Source organism: Meleagris gallopavo, chromosome 11, assembly GCF_000146605.3.
Source record: "Meleagris gallopavo isolate NT-WF06-2002-E0010 breed Aviagen turkey brand Nicholas breeding stock chromosome 11, Turkey_5.1, whole genome shotgun sequence".
NCBI classification, from domain to species: Eukaryota; Metazoa; Chordata; class Aves; order Galliformes; family Phasianidae; genus Meleagris; species Meleagris gallopavo.
This window is the reverse complement of record NC_015021.2, coordinates 5,229,447-5,255,003: the sequence shown is the minus strand read 5'-3', so window position 1 is coordinate 5,255,003 and position 25,557 is coordinate 5,229,447. Positions and strand designations below refer to the sequence as shown.

General features: G+C 38.1%; 2 long non-coding RNA genes across 5 annotated transcripts in view; one reads left to right on the top strand and one right to left on the bottom strand.

Annotated features, from left to right (window-relative positions):
• LOC104912566 overlaps positions 1 to 8,826 on the top strand; it is a 16,090-nt gene extending 7,264 nt beyond the window's left edge. The window contains exons 4-5 of one of the 3 annotated variants that reach the window (XR_004160939.1): positions 269 to 420; positions 3,844 to 8,826. This is a non-coding gene — a long non-coding RNA (uncharacterized LOC104912566). Of the gene's footprint in view, positions 1 to 268; positions 1,639 to 3,843 lie in introns of those variants that run through there. The other 2 variants (XR_004160940.1, XR_004160938.1) reach the window with 2 other exon arrangements.
• Positions 3,421 to 25,557, bottom strand: LOC104912568. 2 transcript variants are annotated; one of them, XR_004160937.1, is made up of 5 exons: positions 25,128 to 25,555; positions 17,320 to 17,451; positions 15,933 to 16,065; positions 13,347 to 13,432; positions 3,421 to 3,490 (listed from the first exon to the last, which is right to left on the bottom strand). It is a non-coding gene; the product is annotated as an uncharacterized LOC104912568 (long non-coding RNA). The 2 variants fall into 2 exon arrangements; XR_004160936.1 differs by having other exon boundaries at positions 13,347 to 16,065; positions 25,128 to 25,557.

Sequence of the window (25,557 nt, the reverse complement as noted above, 5' to 3'; positions counted from 1 at the left end):
GGGATAAAGATATAAAGCACACTTTGTGTTTAGTGCTACCTTGTATACTTTGAATCCCACAGTGTCCTGCAAAATTATCACTGCCTCCTTAGGAGACTAGAGGACTCCTGTCCTTTCATCATAATATAAAGAATGTTCTAGCTCTGCAGTCACCGTGAAGAAGGCAGGGGAACACCTTTAGGAACTTAAAATGCCAACACATAGTGGATATACTCAGGTTTTTATAGATATATGGGCTTTTGCACTAATTGATTTTTTTTTTTTGCAGCTTCTGTTTTTTGCATTGTTACACGTTACATTTCTGTAGCACATGTTGAATGGGATGCTGTGCAGCTGAAAGATCACAAGTCTCAAATGGCTCACTTGGTTCTCCCATACTGAACTGACTGCCTGAGCTGCAGCTCTCTGACAAGGGGAATGGTAAGGCAACTCTCAGAACTGTCTTAATTGTCTTAAATACAATATAAAGGAGCCTTCATCTTGCAAGAATAATACACAAACACACATATATATACACATGTATGTATATATATACGCATATATATACAACCTGAACAGCAACTCTGTCTTCCTTTTCTCTCACTGGAAATACTGTTTTTCAGGCTGACTTCTTCGCCTGTTAGCAATGAAATTTGGCCAGGAATCCAGCATGCCACAAGAAATCGAGTTGTGACCACATTAATCGTGACTGGCAGGGCAAGGTTATAGCATGTGTGGTATACATACACTATGCTATAGTGACCTGTCAGAGTTAGAGGCTGGGAGGTGTGAGGCTGGGTCAGATAACCTTATTGCAAGTGAGGCACAAATCAAAGCTCAAAGTGGCTTTGGTTGTTTACTCTTTCAAGAGGCATTTATTGAGAACTTCTTATTTTGAAAGCATGTTTTGAAAACTTCAGCTGCAGGGTTTGTAAGTTACCTTACAGAATCAAGCTGTGTACCTATGGCATACTCCTACTTACTTTACCCTGTTTTGAAAAGATTTACTAAAACCTCCAGTACAAAACAACTGCTGAAATTAGGCTGTCAAAGGCAGAGTTGTTCAGCTGTGGTAAACTAAAGCACTGCATCACCCAGCCAGTAACAACGTAGAGGTGGTGGGATCTTCCCTGGGAGGAGACTTCTCAGCAAGAAGTTAGGCATTCTCTCAAGAGAAAAAGAAAGATGCAGGTAAATTCTTTACATTATCAATGAACTTTCTTCATCTCTGTGCCTAAAATACTGATATATATGTATATATTTAATTTATTTATTTTGAGACCTTCCTATTTATTTGTCTTTCATAATTTTAAATTTCAGTTCCTTCTTAGACTTAACTGCCCAAGAGGAACTGCCAATTTAATTTGGTTCTGGTGGGGATTTGACTCAGTGTTTCAAGGTAGGGTAAGCAAGAGCCTGGTATTAAAATAGACACAAGACATAGTATATAAATCAGCTTCCAGAATCACACTGAAGCACTATACAAATTTTCATGTCTGAAGTGGCATATTAGAAGGGCACGCTGCTCCTCTCTTCAGTGTAAACTGGAAAGGAAATAAACTTTTCAAGACAACAAGAACTGGGACTGTAAAAGGTCTTGAATGCCCCATCCCCTTACCAGAGTTAAACATATTCTAAAGAAGCTTATTCACCTACAGCAGCTTTGCCATGGTCCACATCTTTGCATGATCACTTGTGATTTATGTCACTGTAAGGAGAGGCAAACTAACTCTCTCAGCCCAGATGCAGCTGGAAAAAAAAAAAAATATATATATATATATATATATATATATATATATATATATAAAAATAATTTATATAAAAAATTTTGGAAGATATTACTGAAGACAATGAAAGGATAACCTTTTGACACTTCTACATTTTTGTTCACACATGTTGGGTAAGGTTTAAGGACAATTAGAATTTAAGTGCTTAAAAGGTCAGTGCTGTAGCCTTGCTTCAGTAATATAATACAGAACCATACACTGGGCATATGTATCAGATCATTATTAGCAGAACACTGAGCAGGGAAGTGCTTTGATTTAGCATACTCATTAGGGAGCTGTGTATGGCCCCAGCAGGACAGAGGTAGCAGAAGCACTCCTGGATGCAGAGCACCTTGGGATTACTGAATGCCAATCCTTGCAAGCACTTCTATATGAGCAGGAGTTTGGAGCACTTTCTGCATCCTAAAAAGCTTAAGATGCTGTGAGTATAAGTGATCACTTAAGGCATTTGGGGCAGTCCTACATATCTACCTCATTTCTGATTGATGCCAGCCCAGCCTATACTTAAACCTCAGTAAAGCAGCACCATAGCTTCCCAAGAAGCAAGATAAGCCTATGATGGCTCTTAGCATTAGAAAACTTTTCCTAATGTCCAGTATGAGTTTTTCTTGCTGTCAATTATTTTACTATCAATCACTTCTCTCATTATCCTCCAAGCACATGAAGACAGAATTTAGGAATTCATTTATTTGTGTGCAGACTCTTAACTCTGTCACCTCTTCTCTAATTATCTTCACTTATTCAATCTTACCTTTTCACTTGTACTTACTTTCTGGTCCTTCTCAGAGCTCATACCTAATAGCACACTCACTTGCAGGACATGCTCAACATTGGACCTGAGGCCCTACCAGAGCCCAGCAACTTCTCTTAAGGCAGCCATGTAGTTTTTTCAGTCTCTCTCATAGGACCACTTTCAGCAGAGGTGCCAATGTCTACTTCCACCATTTAATTAGAAGTGAAAGCAGATGTACTGATGATAAGAAAAGCCGGGCACTTAGCTGGCATAAATTGGTTCCACATCTTAAGTCTATCAACAGCAGCTCACATGAACTGAGCGTAGTAAACCTACCAGGTTTACAAATGCCCTGGCATTAAAACATCCAAGCCTCCTGATCTGTTTCACTCCAAGTGCTGATTTTGCCAACTGCAGGTTGGAACTATACCATCTCTCTTGGATTTGTGTCTGTAAATCTAAACCTGCCTTGCTGTTTTGATGGATATAAAACTTCGGTTTATGAATGCTTGTGTAATTTATACCAATTGTTTGACCAGGAGAATTGCTGCAAGAAGTAGAGCTAAAATCATATTAAATTTTCATCCTGCTCTATTTTTTTAATTGTTTAAAATCTTTGCTTAAAAGGTTCTAATTAATTATTTCAATGTTATCAAAATGCTCTGACAATGTATTATATTCAGTGTCATCAGCTCTAATTAACTCTAAAAACGTTTCTTTGATTTAAAACATCACAAAGCATTCATAAAGGTATCCCAACAAACAATGTAACTGAGGTAAACACATAGCACAACTGATTTCACAGATATACCAATTAAAAATTAACAAGTGAAACCTGAGCAAGTAATGTAAATTAAGAATACTTTCAAAAGCAAAAATGTTTAACAATAAAATTTGGATAGCATCTTTTCCAATCTTACCTTTTTTTTTTGTTTGGTTGTTGTTCTGCTCCCACACTTTCAGATTTGCTGATCTTCAGAATTAGACTTGACTGTGGGGAAAGAGAATGAATTTCCTTTGTAGCTGAAAATATTTAGTTGGTAAATCATATTATTCCATTTAAATTGTTCTTATTTTATCCAGCTTGGTCTCCAGAGTTGTCACTGCATGTTTTCACATACGCTTTGGTCATAAGATCATTTCACACTTTGTACAGCAGAAATAGCATATTTCTTTCAATTCACAGAATTGAAAGATTTGAAAAGATTTTGAGACTGACCAACAGTATCATCTGTGGCAGCCCTATATAACAGTCTATATTTATTACGGTCACAACTGAAGCCTTTCAGACTAGAAAGAATTGTGGAATAATTATTCATATTATACTATGTTTTACTAATAAAGGAAATACCCATTTGTGTTACTGTTGTTTAAGTGTATTGGTAAATTCCCTGCCTTAGTATGCTATGGAGAAAAGACAATCTGGATGGATAATTATTCACAATGAATTTGATCCTTATCTGCAAGCTGACAAGGTAAGTCATTCCACTTCATTGAAACAAATAGCTACCACGTGATCTCTCCTACTGCTAAAGCCAAAGTACTTCTATAGAATCACTCTTCTGAACACCATCACTATACCTGCTATTTGCACTCGTGTTGGTAATAATAAATAGAAATACTGCAGCTGCCCTTCAGCGGTGGCATTTCCTAGTCTTTGTGTAGCTTCTGAAGTTCATATGTTGCTGTGGTGAATGCTCTGAGGAAAGACTAACAAAATAGATTGTTCTTGTTCTGTTAGGTTGGTTGGTTTGGGAGTGGTTGTGTTGTTGCTGGTTTTTGTGGTTGCTTAGAATGGACCTTTGAATGGAAATAAAATAGGTTACAGAATTGGGTTACCAGATCAGCAGCTCATGGCTTGCATTATGCAAATATGAGACTGAGAAATTATTCTGTAATGAGAGCATAAACTATACAGAATATAGTGGAATGCATACAACATAAGGAGACACTCTTCAGTTTCCAAGGGATTGCATTTTTTAACTGCTTACAGTGTTTCTTCACATTTCAGCACTGAAGCAGTTTCAATTGGCCAAGCGTTTGTTTCCTTCTGCCTCATACAAAGCACCCAGCAATACTCTGAGACAAAAGCTGTACTTGTCAGGTGAAGGACAGAAAATGTAAACTGCTGAGTAACAGAGGCTAGAAGCTCTGTTAGGGCCTAAGCTCAAAAAGTGAAAGATTCATCCTGCCAAAAGTAAGATAGGTATTTGATGAGTTAATGTCTAGTAAGATTCAAGTTAGACTTCAGGTAGAGGTCTCTGGGAAGTGAAGATGGATATAACATCTCGGAGAGGTTGTGGAATGCCAATGTATTAATTAAAATAAAAATAATTATAATAATAATAAAATCACCCACAAAACATAGTAATACTTAAAGCTAAAAGTAAAAATCAGGTATAGATTTAACTCTTTGTTGAGAGGCACCAGAAGAATTCACAGCTCCTTCCAATTCTGCTTTCTGATTGAAATCAAGAACTGAGGATGCATTTCTCTTAATTAGATGCAGCATGCAGATCTAATTTGTCTATTTGTCTGTTGTCTATTGTCAGGTACTAATTTGTCATATTACCTGAACTATGCTCTGCAAAACTATTTCTGTGGCCAACTCTTTTATGGGTTATTTCTAGAGTACTCACTTTTCTAATAGGCAGTCATTGAATTTACCAGTGGGACCAGCCTCTCCCAAGACATCCTCTATAATTTGTTCCTTAACTACTGATTTCTACCAAAGACTTCTGTTATTTGACATGGACATTTTTATCAGTCTATAAATGAATTACAGTATTCATCCAATCATAAAATGACATTATGAAAGCAGCTTTTTTGCTGATGTGGTGACTATAGAGTTGCTTGACATTATTCTGGTAACAAAATTTGACTGGATATACGTTTTGACATCTAGGAAACGAGGACACTGATGGAAACCGATGGACCTTATGTCAAAAGAAAAACAAGAAACCCACAAAACAAAAAACAGCAATAACAACAACAAAATCCCCCACAACTGGCTGCAGGATGACAGCCAGCAAACTAATAGGTGAATTCTAAAGAACTCCATTCCCAAGGGGCAAAGTCAATAAAGAAAGGACTGGAAAAAAATAGAGAGGGAAAAGTGAAGACAAGCCAATGCTTATATTTCTTGTAAAATTAACAAAGAAATAACAATGGGAATTTTAGAACTGAAAAGACAAAGGCTGATGAACAGTTAGTTTTATCTAGGATAGCTGACATTCAATATTCATGTTTCTATTTGTACTATACCCTTCAAATATAACTGTGCTCATAAAGCTGAGTGTCTCATTATTAAGTCCTTTGTTCATGCTTTTAGTCTTTTTCTTAAATTTTGACATAAACATGTTCCAGAATAGTGTGAACAAAATGCCATCCCCCGGAGGACTAGCATTTGTAGACAGGTTGTGCTGTGGACATTTCATTTCAGAAGCCAAGACCTTTTCTTACTCTCCTCAAGAACCTTTGTAAACACTTCTGCTTTCACATTTATAAAATGTATTTATACATAATCTCCCAGATCTCTGAGACAAAAAACATGTTTTGGGAATCAATTATGTACACATTTTCACATATTTTTTTTCCATTTTGAACTGAGCATTTCTGCGTATCGTAGATTGGTCGTTTTTCTCCGTCATTGAGTGATAATATGTCATAGGTAAAGGATTTTTGACAGTGTTTAAAGCAGAACTGTGATAAATAATGCAGCGCCAAGACTTCAGTATTAGCACAGTCAACAAACTCCTCAAAGTAAATGATAACATTTACATATTTTACCACCTGCTGACACCATGTTTCCATTTGTACTGACTCCAGTAGCAGACTATTTCTAAAGCCATAGAAAGACTTGGTAATTCTGCTGTTTTGAGCAGCCTGTGAAGTTCTTGAGCAGCAGATTTTGGAAGCTAAAAGACTGGCATGGCTAGTACATTCTTAGTATTCTTTTGTATCCTGTAGTCAACTACTGTTGACCACTGTTGGATGTAAAACACATATTGGGAAGTTACACCTTTGGCCTTCTCCAGAATGGCCATCTTACTGCTCTGTACTGGGGAGAAAAAAAACAAAAACAACAACAAAAAACCCACTACCAAGGAACTTACTTACAAACAAAACCCAGACAACACTCACACAAATTAATAAATAAAGAGAAATAGAGAAATGATCTTGTTAGCAAGAAAAGATTCTGAAAGCAAAATAATGAAAAATAGAAAGCAAAAGAAAAATAGAAGTTTCTGTCAAAGTGACTTGGCTACATTTTCCTTAGTTTTTGGCTAGAACATCTCCATTGATAGAGTTGCTAAGTGCATTCTATTTACAAATATAAACACTTGATTTTGATCAGCAAAAATGCATCAGCACACTTGAACAGTGTCAATGATGACATAATTACACTCACAATTTCCTCTCTGTAATGATTTTTAAATGTCAGCAGTCATTTTTTGTCTAATCGTAGCTTGCATGTCAGCGCTTTCTCTTAAAACAGCATGTTTCTCTCTGCTGGAATTTCACACCTCTCCACTTCACCAGTGAAGATAATGAATATGATATAGAACTTCAGGATATTTTCACTTCTGTGCTGTGCTGTTTTACTATTTAACATCAAGCAGGCAGAATGAAGGTGTTTTTTCTTTTTTTTTCTTTTTCAAGTGCAGAGTTTAATCATCTAAGCTGTAAATAAGTATTTGATTTTAATGAACAAATCAAGTATTCATTTCTTTTGCCTCCCTGCTGTTGCTGTGCTAATAACCTGTTTATAAGCGTGGACGTGTGATAAAAATATTCTCACTCATCTCTGTTGCATACTTACCTACTAGAGGAGAAGGCTTATCCTGCAACGCCAGACAGCTTCCTGCTCAGTTCAGTGTTTAACAAACTGTGAAAGCAGGTGACCCTTTCTCTGCAAAGACACCCTGCTTAACAATGTCACTGCTACTGTCTCATGCTATGGCCTAGAAAGTGACTTATGAAATGCAATTTTGCATGGTGCCAGGCCTCAAGATACCACAGCATAACAAATAGGTGCATCTGGAGTTCATCTCAGTGCCCTCTTCCTCTTTTCATAGATCACATGTCATCAAATCTATGGAAGTGTATCACTTGTGCAGTGAACTGGAAGCTCTGCATTGAGGTTAGCAGCAAACATTTTCCACTCATCTGAACATACACTGGAATTGGAAATGGGGGCCAAAGAGGCCTCCTTCAGTCCCATTTGCTCACAACTCATTCATGTCTCTGATGATGCTTAACTCTAGAGTTTTGGAGATAAAGCTTATATTTAGTGGCCCATATGTTATCAAAATAAGTAAAAAGCCATAAGGAACACATACTGAGAAAACAAGTCATGAAATCATTTTGAGGTATCTGATAAAAAAAAAAGAGTACTGTTGAGTGCTTCTGATCAAACTCATGCATTGACCCCATTTATATGTTTTAATGGGTCTCTAAAAGATGAATATATAAATAATGTGTAGTTGGTGTGTGTGTGTAATGTGCTTTTCTGTCTAAGGCCCATGATAACTTTAATTATTTTGATAATGTCTCAGTAACATTAGCACCACAGTTGTATACATACAACTGTATACATACACATGTACACACTGTGTACATGCCTATAGGCACATGGTGATCATGTGTATGTTCACACAAATGAATGTTGTTGACCTACTTCTCTAACTCTTTGTTATTTATGCCATGTTTTGTATTTTACACTTTCATTTTTTTCCCTTTTTGATTAAATTGGCACCTCAGAAATTTTCTGGAGCAGCTGGAAAGGACAAGAATTTTTTTAACAGGCATACCGTACCTGCCTATGTGAGATGTGTCCATGAGTAGAGACTACTTGAAAGTAGGTGCTTCTAGGTCACCCCGCTTGGGCTGTCCCCAAGGACAATTTCATTAAGGTAGCAAAGCAAACTAAAGAAACTAGCAACCAAGCAGTCAAGAGGCAAAGAAACCAAATTCTTTGAGCACTTACTTCCAGGGAGAATATTAGTCCTGAAGATATGATGCGAGGTATGCAGTGCGTGACACTAACTTGTTTGTATCTACCTTTGTGACAACAGGAATGAGTCAAGAACTAGCAACACTGAAAGGAAACAAACTGTAAGAGATGGACCTAGAAAACGAGATACTCATCTAGAACGTTTTCTCTGCCCTTCCCCTTCCCGTTTTTCGTACTGGAGAGGCAAGGAGGAGAAAGTTTATCTAATTTAAATTATGTGCAGTATGCTCAAAGAGAAGTTGACTATACTGAAACTTTACCACAACACTTCTGGTCCTTACAAGAAAGCTCCACTTCTATGACAACAACAACAACAAAATTACAAAAAAAATTCCCAAACAGAGTAACACCTCCTGAGCTAGAGTTAAATCAGGGAAGGGAAGGGAAGGGGAAAGGGAAGGGGAAAGGGAAGGGGAAAGGGAAAGGAGAACCATTCCTGGAGTTCCTGGCAGTTCCAAGTGGCTTGTTGGAGGCAGTGAAAAGGATTTGCTTTAGGCTAATAAGGTAAAGAGGCTACTTGGAAGAGCAGAGCCATCTGTTTCTGTAGAACAGTAGTTAAACGAATTCGCTTGACTGTTTGGATATACCTGTATACCTGCAGAAGACAATGAGAACACTACACTGAGTTACCTGAAGCTCAATTACCCTGGCTAGGCATTTTGGAGTTAATTGGTGAGTCTCAGAGTTTATGGTTTGAACCTCAAGGCTTCAGTGACCTATAAAAGGCAAAATACCTGTCATCATTTTAAGTATCCATTAATTCCTCCTACCTCCACTTAAAAATGAGGAAATTTAGAAAAGGAAAGGGGAAATTAAGTTTTCCATTTCAATTAATCAGAAACATGGGATTACTTCACGTTACACATAGGAATTAAGTTTATGTTTGCCAATATTACAGACTTAAGCTTTCCTATATATTCAGACAAATAAATGATGTAGAGAGTCAAACACATTGTTCATTTAGTGGCTGCTGGTGGTAGGTTCAGCCTGTAGGAGTACAGAAACTGTCCTCATACCAACTGAAATAGGTATATGTCTTTTCAAAGTAAGACTGTTACTGGCAAATCATTCATGACTCAGACACGCCATACAGGGCATTGGCTTCTGCTGCATCTGAAGGTGCTTGACATCTCATAGAATAATGCCACAAGATTTTCAAGTTTTCTCTCAGAAAATGATGCAATTTATATTAGAGCTAACAAATGAAAAGGTCAGTTGACTTGCTTCCTATGAACTTGAATTGAACCTCAACCTTAGAAGACCGGGCATATTAAAGCATAAAGACAGCTGAATGGTAACCAGACAATAGTATTTCCAAAAACCATACATAGACAAATTTAGATATAGCAGGTGGGATAACAGTTATTTGTACATTTTGTATTATTTGTGTTACTTTTCACTACCAACAACATAAGTTATGCAGGTCTTTCCAGATAGTCTTTTAATATATCTTTAATGCTTTTTGCTAATCTTACAAGGTCTATGCAAAATGAACTTGGTAAAAATGTAGATACAGTCTGAAAAATATTAAGTCTCAGTTATACCTGTCCTTCTTTTGGCAAAACTCGGTGCTATTATTATAGGTTCTATTGAGCTCTTATATTGCATATAATATTTTCATATTTTTGTGACAAAAAAGTGAAAATTTTCATTTGTTTCATGAAAATTGCTACCAATTTTTCAAATATCTCACCGTATTAAGTAAGTGAGACAACAGTCTAGCTAAATATCTATTATTTTTTCCTTAGATTGAGCAAACTTGGTTATTCCTTAGTTTGGACCCTTGTTGGCACTGAAGTGAAATACTTTTTGTCTCATTTTTAAAACCTATTTTAACCCAACCAAGTTGCCTTTTTAATCCCCCTTTTCTCTAAGTTGAGAAATACAGCTCTTTCCATCACTTTGGGAATAAAATATGTTTAGTTTAGTTAGAAATGCCAAAGGGGCACTTTCGAGTCTTAATTAATATCACAGATACTTCCTATACATTCCTCCAGTGAAAGGTTGTGCAGAGCAAGTAACTGAATTCCGCATGTCCTGTGGGACTACATGGGGAGCTACACACTCTTCTTTCACACACTGAAAGTCAAATTCTCATTTGCCAGTTTGTTCCCCATCCTCCAAGGTTTGAAAAGATAAAGCTATAGGTGAAACACTGAGATCTGAATACTGATGATCAAGACTTCTTGGGTAGTATCAACGTAAGGCCTGCAGAATTCATATGGCATCTTTTCTTTTGATATTACATTACTTTTCCAGTTTCTTATGTATTTACTTTATACTATAGACACTGTGGTTTTATTTATTTTGAGACCTAATTAATTGCAAATATAATGTTCTTTTCCCTAACAAGACTAGGTGTTAACAGTTCAGGTACTATCAGATGTATATGTATATACATATATATGTGTGTGTGTGTATATAACAGATTATAAGATGTATATGTAATATATTTTTTTAATGTATTGACTGAACAGCATTTTATGTATATGTCTTAATCCTTTTAACTAGCTGACATATGTCTTTGGGATCAGCCACTTCTATTATATATCACACATGAGACATAAACGACTTAAAATGCAATATCTCTACTTCTGCTCTTGTAATGTTTATCACTTTGAGTTCACTTGATACACTGCCTAGTCTATGTTAAAGCTTCTCTCACTAGCTATCAGTCACACCTTCTAATCCACTCCACTTTGGGATCTAGACTTGCTTTCCATCTGTCCTAGCCTTGGCAGGTATGCTTACAGTCGCAGAATAATGATTTAAGCAAGGTTTACCCATCCTGCAAGGAGAAGCCTTAAATATGATCTGATCTTTAATTTGACTTGACCTCCACAGTCTAGATAACCTGTTTGGCTTTTCCCAACCTATAACCAGAGTGTAAGCTAACACCTGAGTAGTATGGCTGCTAAATGTATAGTCAAATGTTGTATAGATACCATTGTAACAAATTGCCTGAAGTTTTAAAAAGAGCTGTCCAAAATTTGGATTTGCGCAGCTCTCCTGTTCTTAAACACAGGGCTCTGTTTCTTCTCCTTTCACAGAATCACAGAATCACCAAGGACCTTCAAGATTGTCCAATCCAACCATCCACCTATCACCAATAGTACTCGCTAAACCATGTCCCTCAACACAAAATCCAACCATTCCTTGAACACCTCCAGGGTCAGTGACTCAACCACCTCCCTGGGCAGCCCATTCCAGTGCTTGACCACTCTTTCAGAAAAGTAGTATTTCCTAACATCCAGCCTAAATCTCCCCTGATGCAGCTTGAAGCCATGAAAAATAAAGGGACTAAAAATAAAGGAACTAAAAATGGAAAATTTCTTTGCCCTTTCCCATTTCTGGTTCTAATACATCTAACCTACATATGTTAGGTTGGATTAATTTTCAGATGAAGGACTGACCACAGTTGTTGAGTGTACCAATGAGAGTTGAAGCGACAATGACATCTATCTTTCATTGATGTTTTTTGACTAAATTATCCTTACTTCAATGTGTGGAACCTTTTCCTACTTTGGAGAAAGAAGGAATAAAAAACCCCATAAATATTACATCTCACACACCACTTGCTTTATCTGGCCCTTATTGCACGAATAGTACTACAAAGTCACTTTGAAAGAGTGCTATGGACACCAGTGCACATCTTTAAGTCTCCTGGTACTGAGAAATTCAATATCAGTGACAGCCTGGAGGCTTTAGTCAACAGAAGACCCATGGCAAAAGCAATATTGATCAGTCAAGCTGTTCTCTTGCTGTGACCCTCTCTCTGCCTGCTTCAGCCCATCTGCTGGCCTGGGGCTCTCTAGGGACATGTGCTATTGCAATGGCAACAGTTTGTGCCTGATGCTTGGCACCATGGAATCCGCAGTCAGCTGTAACTGAAGGCTGTTCAAGCCATCTAGCAGAAGTGCAGCCTGGAATTGGCCTTGACATAGTAACTCTGGGTGTCACCAACACAAATTGCAGATTAAGCCTGTTTTCATCACTAGATAGCGTCATCTTATTCATTCCATTTTACATGCTATTAACCTAAGAAAACCGAAATTAATTAATCGAAATTAAAAACAATGTTAGCTGGGATTTGCATTGCAGTGATGCTCTAAAATCTTGAGAGAAATGAAGTATTATCAACAGCAACACACCCTAGGATGCCCTCTCTCCTTCCAACCAAGAGAGTAACTCCACATTGCGCAGAACAAATCTAACCAGTTACCAGCATAGCTCTGGAAGGTACTGCCATGTCAGCGTGGCTCTGTGCCTGTGTTGGTCCTGACACAGTGCCACACTGGTATGTCTATGGTCCGTAATGGCTGGGTTAATGCAAAGCCCAAGCCCACTGTAACAAAAATTGTTTTTTATTTTTATTTTTTGTAGATAAAAGGGAGAAAAGACATCCACTATCTTACAGTCATCTACAAAAAGTTTCTGCCTTCCCAAACGCTTAGGGCCTTTAGGAGAAAAGAAACAAACAGACTGACTTCTCCAGTAAATTGTGAAAACATGCCCTTGACTGCTGCAAAGGTTCCCCAGTAAAACACAGCTGGATGGTTGCCAGTGAAGCCTTAGCACAGTAGTTGGCTAGGGAACAAGGGTGCCCTGGCAACCACACGTTAGTAAGGATGCTGCATAATCTTTAGCAAACTGTTGTGTACTAAGCCTGAGGGTGAAGGGGGGGAAAGTCTGCTTCCCAGTGATTTACAGTAGGAGTTGCTGCAAAGCAGCAAGGGAACACTGTCTCCATGGATTGAAAGCAATGGTATAGTGATGGAGCATTAAAAGTTTCTGGCTAAAGAACTTTAAACAATTTTGCAGGTGTACTTACTCTTTCTTGTATCTGTTCAAAGCTACAAAATGAGGCAATGGTTTTCATCATGGGATGGAAGATCTAAGGGAAGATCACATCGACTCCTTTTAAGAAAAAAAATAAAGCTTATGGAGGGAAAGGGAGAAAATCCAGGTTATGAAAGGTAATTGCTTCAAAGTGCACTGACATCTTTTTGATCTGTGATTTAGTTTTGCAGCCTTCAACTCTTCCTTTGTGTAAGTAAGTGTGCACTAGTGCACTGGGAACAGTCATATGTTTGATATAGGTAGATGTCTTCTCTTGCTCTCTAAGAACCTCATCAGGTCAATTCTTGCATTCTGAGGAAGCAAGGTAGTCTCTCTTCAGAAAACTACTATACCACTGCCACCACCTCCCCCACCACAGCCTAAAACTTTCCAGGAGATATCATTCTTAAATGCTTACACAAATGCAGACTCCTGAGAAAAATACCAGGGATCAAACTATTATCTTAAAATACCAGTGGTGCTTGCAGCCACTAAGAACTATGGCCACGTGCGTTCATTAATTCTGCCTGCTATTGACAACCCAAAATCTACAGCAGCTCTTTGTGAGGTTCAGGTGAGGTCTGGTGACTTCCAACATCCTGCACATGCATTTAGCTGGTGGCTCCTTTATGTGATAGGAACAGCCACTGCTAAGTAGCAGATGTGATTCCATCACAAGAGATTCTAGTTCATTGGGCAGTGGAACAAATTCTGGAGCAAATCTCGTGTATTTCACAACAATGGTGTATATATTATTGCAAGGTATTAGCTAATATTTATGAAGTATTTGAAATTCTCAAAGGAATTGTAAAGTTGCTATAGGCATTATCATTGTTATAATAACTGATAGGAAAATATTGTGTTTTATACATAAATGCTAATTTTGTTTTGTTTCATCTCTTATGAGTATCTATGTGCTTTGTGAAATTCATTGTGTATTTTTCTGTGTGTCCTTTGATGTCTAGGAACTTTATAGTGATCTTAGATATTGATATATTTTTTTTTAAGTCTTTTCATGCAGACCTTTAGGTGAGGTTTGCTAATGGTATGCACATTTGTTTGAGTTAAACACTTTAATGCTAGGGGAGGAGATCAGTTTGACATGGAATTCAACTGCTTTTGTGTTTTTTTTTTTTAAGGAGAAAAGGACTGATGGATTCAAGAGTATTTGACTATATCTGGTTGACTGAACTGTTTCCTCAATGAAGTATTCATTCAGTCAATGTTCTAAGGGTTAAGAAAACAGAAATCCACAGTTTTTAGTGAGTTGTTGTTATGTACGTTGCCAGGGGAACTGTAGCTGGAATGTTGAAATGTGTTGTTTCTCCCCAAACCCACAGGAGTGGAGCTTAAGTGTGTTGGTGTACTCTAATCCTTGCAATTAGCTTCTATGTGGTGAGGGGCTTATGGAACTGAATACGTTAGTTAGTAACACCAGGCAACATTCCCACCATTCTGGTTGGAACATACTCAATACTTATGTGAATTACAATTTAAAGCAGAAAATGAAGTATATTAAAAGCCTCTCTTACTGCTTCTCCCTGAACATTGACTTCTTTTAGTAATACACACTATAGAAAATAAAGATCTTCAAGGAACATTCCTTAAGACTTAGATAGGAGAAATCATGAGGTTGATTGATCTTGACACAGGTTTGTGTTGCCTTACTCTCACACAATTTTACCAGTGTATACTTGGATGAAGTTCTATTGAAAATAACTGACAATAGAGGAAACAAATTTTAACTGTGTTTCCATTTTAATTATCAGGCTTATGGACTGCCAACAACTCTGTCTGCAGAAAATCTAATCAAACTCTCTTCATTGCCAGATCAACTGCTGTAAGAAAAATCTATATCTATATATCTCTAGAGTTCTACTGTGACTTAGATCCTTCAAGAAATCGGGAACAATTTTGAGGTCCAAACCATTCCAAACCTCTCCATCACACCATTACTCTCAGCTATTGGTCCTTGGCTGCCACCATGCTTTTCCTCAAGTGGCCTGCTAGCAGCACCTAGTTGAGCTAAACCTAGCTGAGCAGCACTCAGGCCCTGTTTAAGTCAAATATTTTTCAAAGCAGAAACTGATCCACATCTTGGTTTATGCATTTATTTTGCTATGTGGTAGATCTGCTTTTTGTTTTGTATATGTACATTCTCCTATCACTCAACATAATTTTTTCTTACTGCCCAAGATAAATTAGCCATTTCTAATTCCAATGGACATGGAAAACAAAGATTACTTCCTCTTTTGCAGTTGTCCTCCAAACATTTCAAAGCCCTGTCTTTTCCTTTCTGTAGACTGAACAGTGCTTTCCCAAATCATGGTTTCTAAACACCTGATTACTCTTACTGCCTTCTGTGACTCCAAAGGAGGAATGGCATCCTGGGCAATGGCTCCTGTGACAGACTACAAGTCTTCATCTGATCAGTGCAGAGGTAGATTACAAACATTTTATCCATGTAAACCCTGTGTATACATGCTACTGTAACATTTCTTTTTTTTGTTTGTTTCTGCCTCAGTACAAAGACACTGACTACCAGGCTTTCTGCATTCATATAAAACAGCAAACTTACTCTTTCAGTAAGTCCTGGGATCTCCATCCTCCAGTTGTCCAAACTAATGATCGTCTGAACTGAAGAACAAGGAAGGAGACTGGTTCACTCTTCTGTCTTCCACAGCCCATTATCTCAAAGCTTTCTTCAAACTCTAAAATTCATAGCAAGTAGAAAACCAGATCCACATGATCAGCAATAAGAAATCTAGGGAAAAGAATTTAGGTCTTCTATCAAAGGGCAGAAGCCAAGGGTCCTATTTTCACTATGATCAGAACAAGTGGATGGTGCTGAAGGTAACCTGGGAGTGCTAACCACTAGTTCACATTTCCCAACCACAGTGCTGGCACCATTTGCATGAGACTTCCTGATGAAAATAATGTTTTCAAATAAAAAAGACATAAAATCCTGATCTACGATTTCTGTGCTCTTTTGCTCCATGTCATTTGATTCTGTGAGGCAAAGAAGGGCAACTCAAGAAGCATAAAATTTTGGTTTATTCTCTTACCATCATTTATGCTTCAAGGCAGCACTGAGGTGCATTGGCAAAAGCCAAACATGGCTTTCCTGCACTCTGCCTGGCAGAGGTTTGTACCAGACTTATCTACATTTTTGTTTAAGCAATTTCTTTAGATATCTAAACTTTCTAAATTGAACTCAAAACAGAAGCTCTGATACGAGTTCAGTCTGCTATGTAGAAAACAACCTACAAAATGCAGAGGGAAATTGTAACCAAAGTTCTGCACTCAGAATAATTAATTCTGCAATGGGTACTAAACTCCAGAATCCTAACAATACATGAGGCACTCCTTACCTTGTTTTGTTTCTTGCCATTTGCAAAAAAACGGGAAGAAACAAAATGAGCAAAAAATTGCCTTTTCCCTTTTATGAGATACAGGAAACTCTTTTGTTTTGGCACTGCTTCTATTTGTCATTCACAAAGTTTGTTTTTCTCTCAAGTTTTTTGGGAGCTTTTTATTTCCTGTCAGAGTGTGGAGGAGAAAGCTGTTCTCGTCTGTAAGTTATGCGCCCCTTACAGTGCCCCTTAGTTACACAGCACAAGGAAAAGAGAAACAGAATCCATGGCATCATGCAGAAATGCCGCACTATATAGTTTGCCCTGGTTAAACATTTCCAGAAAGGGAATGAGACAACACTGGAGATCCCAAACGTCTTTTGGCCATTGTGCTGCAGGGAATGCAGGCATTTTGGGTTAAACATTCTGAAGGAGTGCTGGATTCTGGGCAAATTTGATTTCAGATCTGAGCTGCATAAGTTAGAATTATTTCCCATTTGTAACACTAAAACAGTGTCTCCTCCGTGCCCGAAAATGGTATCTGGTGCCCTGAAAAGAGATACTCAGATGGTGTGGGAGAGCTTCTGTTCAATTTAGTCAGATTTCACTTACCTTTCTTAATCTTTATCCAAACAAGTGTGCTTGCAAAATAATGCACAAAGTCTTGCACGTACTGATATTTGTTTTCTAGTACGTAACTCTGTCATTTTCCCTTGTGCTTTGGGTATTCAGAGAGATGTCAAGCTGGAAAGGAAAAAAAAAAAAAAAAGGACGATTTAATCACATTTTACAAATCCTCCAAGAGGAAAGCTTTGCATATTTGGACAAAGTCTGAGATTTCTCACTTGGTTCTCCTTACCCATTTTTTATTCTCTTTATCTTGTTATGAAGTGTACTGGTGAAGGAAGCTGAGTGTTGAATCCAGTCAGCTCCTTACAGCTGCAGGGGTTTTCTGAATTATACTTAGTGCATTCACGGACAGCAGTCTCTCATCTAACAGCAGGATACACCAAATCACTGGATCAGGACAGCAGCTTACATGAAATTTGAATGCATCTTGTGACTTGTGTTTGTTGCTTTTTCTTTGCTAGCAGTATTTGAACGTCCCTCGTTCCTATGCATATGCCTGAACAACTCACCTTCAAGATTACTTTATCATGTTTATATTTATTCTCTTTAAAGCATCATGCATTATTTAAAGTTTCAAGGACTTTTCAAAACTGACATCACTGACAAACTCCATGCAAATTGCTGGACAGTACAGCATCTTTTGGCTGTGCATTAAACTGCGAGACAACAGGATTGTAACAGTGTAAACAGGAAAAAAAAAACAACACTGAAAGCATACGTTGTTAATATGGTAGCAATAAATATGTTTCTACAGCAAAGTTACTCTTGGTTAATAGAAAAGCCCTTTTCTGATCTGTAAGTAATGTTACTGTAAACTAAGAATTATAGTCTATCTGCTGTTCTGTCAATTAATAACTTTCTTTCTGTTATGTTCAATTAATTAGTTATTGGAAGTAGAGCGAGGAAAGGATCTGTGCAATGAATCAAACCTTTCAGCACACTCAGCTGCTGGGGATGGGGGCATACATCTTCCTTTTCTGCAGCTATGTGGAGCAACAACAACAAGCGCCGAGCCCGTGGCCTTTGGTTAGCCTCTGCATTTTTACACTAGGATTTGTTCAGTTGACATAAAATGGTAGCTGAGGCATTCCAAACCATCACTACAGGAGGCCTCTACAGGGGAAAACACAGACCCTAAACATGCTCCCCCGAGCCCTCCTAACCAGGTTCAAAGAATGCAGCTTTAACTACTGCTCAGAAGAAACCCCCACCAACTTGTGCAGAGGCCACCCTCTGCTCACAAAACCTAGTCCCTTCCCCGCAGGCATTTGGGATCCTTTGAAATGGAAAATTTATGCTGTACTGAAATAGTTCATACTATAATAAACAACTAGTGCCATCATTCTGCTGGTATTCAAAGCGCAATTAAATCTCATGTGAGTACAACATTTGGGGTGCAGAGGTGGAGCTGTGGGGTGCAGTCAGCTCACCCCGACATATTTTTTCCCAGCAGAGCAGAATTTACTGCCATCTCCCTCACTTGCTTGCCTTGCAGAGAAACCCCCTCCCCCTCCCCATGGTTACATGGGGCACGGGGGCTGGTGGGGGATTATATAACTTATAGGTCAATTTGTTGTTTGGGCAGAAGCACTGCAAGAATGTGGTATGTTGGCCGAAGCTGTTTGTTTGCTTAAGTTCTCAGAGTTCAATGAGGTCATTTTCTCATCTTCCCTGTGTTTTCTGTATTTTCCACAGACCTGCCAGCCTCAAACAACACCCTCTTTCTTCGCATTAGAAATGGAAACACGTCCTCTGCAGGAATTTTCCACTTAATAGCTCCTGCTTTCCTACCGGGGGCCTCAGTGCACCACCACTGCAATGCTGTATTTCTTTCCACTGCAGTTTGACATTTTGCAGCCAGAACAACGAGCAGCATTCACTCCATCCTGCTTTTTGAAAAACATATCTCTACAGGCACACAGAAAGCACCCGGTGCAGCCATCACCACAGGAAAATGGCAGAGGTATTTAAGCATCATTACAGGTCACAAAGGATGTGGCATTGTCTCAGAATACTGATCTTTTATACAGTCTCTTTTCCTTGCTCCTCCATTCTCCCCCTCAACCCTTTTACACATACACACACACTAAAGCCTCTGCCCTGCTCTCCTATTACAAGCCAGGCTCGTGTTCTACACTTGATTATAATTGTTTGCCTTTGTGAATTATTTCCTTTGCATAATGTTTGCAAACTGTATATCAGGTTCTGATATTGCGACGAGCAGAAATGCAGACTGCAGGTAATCTCCATGGTAAACAAGGAACCTGCTTTAAAATGTGCCGAGTGACCTGTCAGAAAGCAGCAACATTTGCAAACTGTTTACTGCTAAGATGCAATGATGTGGTCTGAAATGCAGCAAGCTAAGGACTGGAGCAAAACGGGATCTCAGAGAGTCGGTCAAGCACGACATAGAATATTTTCTTTTTAGTATTATTATTATTTTTAAAGCTTGAGCTTTATTATAAATTATTAAAATGTAATTTCCCTTTGCTGTTTCTGTGAAGTATTTGTATATTCCTTTACAGAAAGATAAATGTCTGGAGGTAAACATCATTTATAGCTGGAAGGAGGGTTTCCCCTGTCTGCGTAGTGGTAGAGTCTCAGACAGCAAGGTCCCAGTAGGTCAGACTGGCACACTGAATTGAGTATCAAATGAAACTGGTATTCTGGAAAAAGGGTGGAAAGAGGAAGAGGGGTGTTAGTAAGGAGGTTGTTCAGGCCAGGAGGGTGGGCTACAGAAAGACAACGAGAAAAAAAATAGGATTGATGATTTGCAGGACACCTAGGGTATTTCTTTCAGGGGGTATTACTTCCACTTTTAACCAGGAACAAGAGCTGGTAGAAAAAAACAAAACGGCAGGAGCTGACAGCTTTGTGCTGATCAAAGGGAAGTAGCACTGAATGCCTGCCTTTGCTAGCTATTTATTAGAAAGAGAGAAGGGCTCCTTTGCCATTCTACTTGGGAGAGAAGGGATTAAAGATCAAAAAAGAAGGGAACTGACCTGACTTCTTTGTTCAGAAAATATTTCTTTTTTCCTTTTTTTTTTTTCTTTCCTCCTGCATGTCATGCTGTCCACTATAAGACAAAAACACCCTTTCTTTTCAGTGTTGCCGCCTTTCTTTACTCATTGAGCAAAATTTCTGGTGATGAACAATTCCTGCAGCATCTTTTTTTTTTTTTATGTTAAAGGAGGCCCCCCTTGAGAAAACTTAGTTAACTGTCTTTTAGCCTGATTAACCTAGGAAATAAAGTTTGAATGCACAGCTGGGATTCTATTAGGATCATCAGTTCACACAGATAACAGCAAAAGGTGTTAAAATGCACTTCACTGGTGCAAGTGATCTCATGTTGTAAAAATGATTATCCCCAGCAGAACAGGGAAGGATTAAGGGGCCACATCTACATCTGGGGAACTCTGTAAGTGTTATATTAGCATTAATACATGTATTGATCACAGACACAAAATAAGCACATAAGGATGGTAGCAAATGGCACAGCGCATTAAACCTGCTCTAAAGTCAGTGAAATGTGAGCATCTTTATTCCTAGAATCGCAACAAAGCTGTTAAGCAGTTTCAATAAAACTGGCGAATGCCTGCTTGTATGATTGTGGATCATTGTGGATTACCTGCCATGTAAAAACTGTTATCAAAATAAGACTCTCTCATTGCAGAGATTTTGAAGAATTGTGGGGTAAATTTGGTATTCTGCCTGTAAACCGAATGAACAACATACTTCCCCTGAATTTCATCACAGTGGCTCAACTGCTCATCTATATTCTCCAAACATGTCTGTTACATGGACCAGAAGAGAACTGCTGCTTCTCATTGTGGATAAGACTGAGACTAGATGACTGTGCAAGCAAGGCTGAGGTAGACATTTAAAAAAATAAACAGTGTTGACCAGACATTTGAATAACTCAGCAGTGAAGTGAATAGAACAAATAGAATAGAATAAACAGAACAGTTGGAAGGCACCTTCAAAGATGATCTAGTCCAACTGCCTGATCACTTTAGGGCTAAGTAAAAGCACTGAGAGCATTAAAAGTGGGTATAAAGCATTGAAGGCATTGTACAGGAAGGCATGGGGCATCAACTGCCTCTCTAGGAAGCCTGTTCTAGAGTGTGACCACCTTCACAGTAAAGAAATACTTACTAACACCCCCTGAACATCCCTGGTGCAGCTCTGTGCCATTCCCACACATCCTGTTGAATTCATCTGAATACTAAATTCTGTTTCAACTTAAGAGCTACCACAAGCATCAAAATGATACATAACTAAATATGCATGATTTTAAAGCAAAATTTTTGATACCAAAATTAGGCTAGCAGTTGAAATACATGGAAAAAATCACCAGGGTCTTTTCTGATCTACCACCTTTAGCACTACGCAAACAAATTCTTAAATGAAGCAAGTCCTCAAATGGAAATTAAAAATGTGAATCTCAAAAAAAAGTTATCATGTTTGTGCTGTAATCTTTCAGCTATGCTATTTATTGACAATCACCATACTAGCACAGCATACAGGAAAGCTTTGGTAAAAACTACTTTAGCACCATGGTAAATGGTGAGAGCGAGACAAATTATTGACTTTACTGCTAAAAATATTATAGTTACACATGTTCAAATCTTGTCAAGCAGTTGCCTCTTTCATTCCTGTATTAAGGATTTCTTTTAGTGGATATTTGAAATATTGTATGTGTCTATCACCACAGCAGTGACATTTGTTATTTTGCTCATCAAAATGTCACCTGCCTATCAAGACAGCTAGAGTAAGTAGGAGTGGGAACTCTCATGGAATCATACCCAGGCTTTTTTCTGCCAGCAGATGTATTACGAGAGGCACTTACACTGGCATGGAATAGCAACAGAAGTTAGCTTTCCTGACTGCAAAATTAAAGGAATTAGCAGTTGCCTCAAAAAGATGTTTTAGAAATTGCTCCACAACATTAAGGGAGGGGTAGTGGGACTGTTAGACCAGCCAGTTCCTGACAATAGAGGATTGTTCTCATAGTAGTTCATATTTGTAAAGGACTTTGAAGATGAAGAGGACTCTGTAAATGCTTTTTAAGTACTACAGCATTTTGAACATTCTTAACTAGAACACTTGGTTGTTCTAAAAATCTGAAGAAAACCTTAGCCAAGGGCCTAGTAAGAGCCAGGTGACAAAAGAGACAGGCAATAAGGATGCTAGATAAGTGGAAAGCAAATTCTGAACAGTAAGGTAAAGACAAAATGAAATCCCAAGCCTATAAAAATACAGTGAGTTTTTCAGAAATGAGACCATTATGACAAATGATCAACAGAGTTTAAAATACACTGTGTTTCTCCACCTACCCCTTAGTAGATCTTAAGTACCCTTCAATGCCTTGGAGTCAGATTTCACGCCAAAATATCTGTGTTACTAGTTTTGCAAGTGCTACCACTAATTGAAACCACGTAATACTGCAGTTCTAAAATAAGGCAGGCAGGGCATCCCTGCTGAAAAGCTACCCAGCAGGACAAACCCTTTGTTCTCTTCTAAAACGAACTAGTTCAAGGAAATGTTGTCTAAATCATTACAACTAAATGTATGCCGAATTTCCTCCATACCATCCCCCCACCTATAATTTTCCTTGTTAGTTATCAAAGGACTTCACTTTTCTTGTCAACTGCAAAAATGGTTTTAATATGCACACTTGTCATTTCTAGGTGTATAAATTTTGCTTTTGCAGAGATCTTACATGGCACATATTGTTATCACCTGTGGGTAGGGTGGTTAATTAGCAGAGTCCAAGTCCTATTTTATTTCATTTATACCAGAGTAATTTAAACTAGGAAAATGATCACAAGCACACTCAGTAATTTAACTCGCTCCTTTCAAGGCTGATTTAGTAATTATATTTTAGTTGACTGTGTTCAAGCTTTTACACTGCTTGTTTTCCTCAACCACGTAGTCTCTCCCCCTTCCCAGCTCCCCGTCACCCTGGCTCTTTGTCTTTCTGGATAGTGTTAGCTGCATTCATTTAAGAAATTAGAAAATTGCAGCTGTCATTATTTTGTTGATTGTAAGATCTACAATATGCAAAAAGAGTTAGGTGTGCTGGTGTTTTGCTTCCCCACGTATTTTCAGCAGTACTTCCATTTGACCTAAAAGAACAGGGTAACAGACAGACCTCTGTTGTCAGGGCTGGGATGTCCGTGTGGATCACCACCGCGTGTACACATGAACATCCCTTGACACCTGGTTTTTTAAACCTCAAACGCCACCCTCATTGTTATTAGAAGTCACTGAGCAACATGTACGAACACCAGTGGAATGGATAATATGGCTGTGGCCTAGACCTGAAGTGCCCCAATTAAAGAATGCTTCCAGTCAGTGAATGGAAAAACTGATAGTTGGGTGTAAATGGTAACTTGCAAATACCTGATTTGCAAGCTTGATATTGAAGGCCTTACCCACAGTCTTCCCCTTTTAAATCTATCATTTTGGACACTGACTTAGGAGGATTTTCTGGGATGTAATGACTTACAGAATCTTTTTTTTTCCTCTTTTTTTTTTCTCCAAACAGACATTAGGAAAAATAAGCCTGTAGTAATATCAAGATTCCAGAAAAAGACTGTACAGTTTTTCAGTTGAAATTGTAAAGTAGTAGACAAATAGGTAAGCACTTCCTTTCCAGTACTCCCAAAGGCCCGACCTTAACTGATGCTAAATGATACTCAATTAACCATGTTCTTATCACAAATACACAATACAATTAAATCATCTTATAAACTCCTACCAGTTTATGGATGTCTGCTACAGATTACAAACCAAAGATCAAACTTTTAAGATTTATTCATATTGGAAAATATTTTTGAATATGCTTTTCCTTGACTAAAAATTTTTACTTCAATATATCAAACAATGTGGTATGTACAAAAAAATCTTTCCTGAACATTGGCTATCTCATTTGTGGGGAAGCACAAATCTTAATAGTGACATCACTTGTAATTTAGACAGCTTGTGGCAATGTAGTTATTTTTTTCCTTGAGTCCAGGCCTTTGGAGACACACTGTTTAGTCTTTGAGTAATGGGAAACCTTTTGTGGAATATGGAATTTCTGAGGGGAAGGAAAGGGTTTTCTTTAAAACAAGAAAAACGTCTGTGGAATTTGTTTGAACATACAATCTGTGATTAATGATTCTCTATTCATTAAAAAACTGTAGCTCCCGTTAAGTCATTAACTGAAAAAATAAGAATTACGCCTAAAAAATCCAAGGATCAACCTTTTTTCTGGTCAGTGAAAACAAAGGGTACTGTAGCACTATTACCTCAAATTTTGAGGAAGAAGCCTGATATTTTATTGCTTTCTCTGTACTTTACTAAAGACAATTCCTGAACTCTGCCAAGGGTTGCACATTGCTTGTCTAGGTTAATGGGTGAGCTATCAGAATGCAAGATATATGTCAGCAATCAAAGAATTAATGAGCAGAATTTTGAAAGCTGAGGAAGCCTTTGCACATCCCCAAAATAGAGAGAAATCTGTTCTTGAATCTTCTGGAGTGAATTGTTAGGGCATCTGCTGCTATGCTTAAAGCAGAGTGAATAGACAAAGAGGTTCAGATGCATGAGCTGTGCTTAATCACCAAATAATAACAAAAAGGAACTCCTTAAAAACCCTCTATGAGATCACACTCAAATTAGCTACACATTCAAGTTTTAGAGCAACAATTTCCTCATTTCTATTTATGGGAAAATTGTAGTATTTGTACCAGCCACAGAACTTCCTGCATCACATGGCACAGATGATTTTCTAATTGACTCACCCTCTGTATTTCTTCATCCATGGTCCCATAGCAGATTTTTTCACCGTGGAGCTCAGAGAATGTAAAGCTCTTTTCAAGGTCCCCTCCTGGATAACATCTGGGTGTGAAGAACAGAAAAATTAGCAGAACTTTCTTGATGCCTAAAAAAGTGTTTTGCCTTTGAGACTTTATGCATTAATCTGAGCTGTATCTATCTGCTTACTGCTTTTTTCACAGTGAACAGTGACAGAAGGATGGACAAGAATTTGATTTTTATGCAGTTCTTTTCACACTGAAGTTATTCCACTAGATGTAGGCAAGCAATGAGCCTTGTCAGAGGCTGTTAAGTGTGTTTACTGGATAAGCAGAATAGAGCAGTCAATTTGTGGTTAATGATAATTTTCATAAAGCTCCAGACAATGACAGCTTGTTTCAATGGGATAGTAGAAAA